Genomic DNA, 2608 nt, shown 5'->3' with positions numbered 1-2608 from the left:
ATGTTCTAATCCCTGGTAACAATAATAAGTTTTAAAGCTTGCTAAGTTAAGCCAATCGCATTTTATTGAGTGTTTCTAAAGCTCTATGATATGTTTTTACCCAGGCTATTTTGAATTTGAAAGTCAACGTTTAAGGCTATTTTGAATAATGAAATGTCTATGTGAAAGGAATGTTTAAGGCTGGCCAAACTAACCAACCTACAACGGCATTGAAAGAATGTTTGAAACGGTGTAATGAAAATTCAAATGAAAACCTACAACGGGTTACGGGAATGAAAACCTACAACGGTAAGGAAAACCTACAACGGGTTATTTGGAATGTTCAACGATGAATTCAAGGTTTTTACAGGCCGATCCTCAGGTTTCTCTTCTCTGAATTCTTCAGCCATATGGAGATTCGAACATGTGACTTAAGGTTCAAACCCTGGAATTAAAATCTGTAAGCTAATACATAATTTATTTACTGTCATAAATCAGTTATTGTTTTGAACAATATTTAACTCTGAAAACTCCCTGGTCCATTTGTTTTTCAGTTTTTCACATTCTGGCTGGTAAAAGATGAAGAAGCAAAACAGAGGATCAGAAAATAGCAACCAAATGAAATCAAATTCCCTACAACCCTTTCTGCGCCTTCCATTACAAAGAAGATTGTAATTGAATTAACACTATATGCCGCATTTGGAATGGTGTTAAGTTGTGTGCCTTTGCCCTGTTCAATGATGAATTCTTTGGAAGGATCAAAGGTTTTTACAGGATTTCTCCTCTGAATTCTTCAGCCATATGGAGATTCGAACCTGTGACTTAAGGTTCAAACCCTGGAATTAAATACCTCTTTTAGCTTCGTTCAACGAATCGGCATCAAATATGGATATACATGTTTGAATTCAAAATTTGTAAGCTAATACATAATTTATTTACTGTTTTGATTTGTTCAGCCAAGATACGTTTATGAACAATATTTATCTAATATTTGTTTTTCAGTTTTTGGCTGGTAAAAGATGAAGAAGCAAAACAGAGGATCAGAAAATAGCAACCAAATGAAATCAAATTCCCTATAACCCTTTCTGCGCCTTCCATTACAAAGAAGATTGTAATTGAATTAACACTATATGCCACATTTGGAATGGTGTTAAGTTGTGTGCCTTTGCCCTGTTCAACGATGAATTCTTTGGAAGGATCAAAGGTTTTTACAGGATTTCTCCTCTGAATTCTTCAGCCATATGGAGATTCGAACCTGTGACTTAAGGTTCAAACCCTGGAATTAAATACCTCTTTTAGCTTCGTTCAACGAATCGGCATCAAATATGGATATACATGTTCGAATTCAAAATTTGTAAGCTAATACATAATGTATTTACTGTCATAAATCATTTACTGTTTTGATTTGTTCAGCCAAGATATGTTTATGAACAATATTTATCTAATATTTGTTTTTCAGTTTTTGGCTGGTAAAAAATGAAGAGGCAAAATGGAGAATCAGTGGTAGCAATCAAATGAGATCAAATCCCCCCTTCCAGGTAATTCTTTATAGAGTTTATCTTTATTTTTGTTTAATTTTTTTACATATCTGTGGTAGTAGATGAAGCAGCAGAGTAATGTATTATTTACTCTGCAGAATAAACATCTTATGAAATTATGAAATTTAATAATAGATAGCTCAAAATATTTTTATCTTTGTAGAGTTTATTTTTATTTATTTTTCATCTTTATAGAGTTTATCTTTGTAGGGTTTATTTTTATTTATTTTTTTACATATCTGTTGTATTGTAGTAAGTGAAGCAGCAGAGTAATGTATTATTTACCCTGCCCAATAAAACTGTTCATTGATAAACACCCTATGAAATTTAATAATAGATTGCTCAAAATGACATGAAAGATTTTTATGTATTATTTGTTTTTTAGTTTTTCACATTCTGGCTGGTAAAAGATGAAGAGGCAAAACAGAGGATCAGAAAATAACAACCAAATGAGATCAAATTCCCTCTTCCAGTAGGTTTTATCTTTATTCTTATTTATTTTTTTACATATTATGTGGTAGTAGATAGAAAAATGTCTAAATGTTTAGCTATTTCTTCCTAAGCATGAAATGCACAATTGTAAATTGGCTTTGACATCTCAACTTTTATGCTATAAAATCGGAAATAGAGCTAACAAATTAGCAATGTGTACTTAAATGGGTCACTTGAAATCTAATAAGAGTTGGTGCACTTAACGAGTGGCTTTACTGGAATTAGAGGTATTACTCTGGTTATAACAGACATTAATATAATAATAGTGTGCACCTGTCCTTGAAAGGGCAGATTATTTTTTTAAAATTATGATATTAACAATAATCACTTGATCTCAATGTATAGGTATTCGATAGACCTTTAGATTGTAAAATGTAAGATTTTGTGTGTGTTAATTTGTCTTAAATCGAACTACAATATCCACAAGCTCAAAAATTTAGGAGTTCTTTGGTTCCAATAAAAACCCACAAATAGTGGACTTAAAAGGCCAAATAAAGAGTAGTCATGGTGGTTAACTTTGAAGTAGATATCCATCCCTATCCTATATTTAATGTTGGTTTTAATTTTGAAGCTTACTATTTATGTTTGTGATATCCATT

General features: G+C 31.6%; 1 long non-coding RNA gene across 1 annotated transcript; it reads left to right on the top strand.

Moving 5' to 3' along the window:
* The first annotated feature begins 242 nt into the window (after positions 1 to 242).
* Positions 243 to 1517, top strand: LOC131054473 (uncharacterized). The gene is made up of 4 exons (XR_009107999.2): positions 243 to 439; positions 534 to 893; positions 982 to 1333; positions 1439 to 1517. It is a non-coding gene; the product is annotated as an uncharacterized LOC131054473 (long non-coding RNA).
* The last annotated feature ends 1091 nt before the right edge of the window (positions 1518 to 2608 follow it).

Source organism: Cryptomeria japonica, chromosome 7 (genome assembly GCF_030272615.1).
Source record: "Cryptomeria japonica chromosome 7, Sugi_1.0, whole genome shotgun sequence".
Taxonomy (NCBI): Eukaryota; Viridiplantae; Streptophyta; class Pinopsida; order Cupressales; family Cupressaceae; genus Cryptomeria; species Cryptomeria japonica.
The sequence above is the reverse complement of the archived record's forward strand: the minus strand, read 5'-3'. Positions and strand labels throughout refer to the sequence as shown.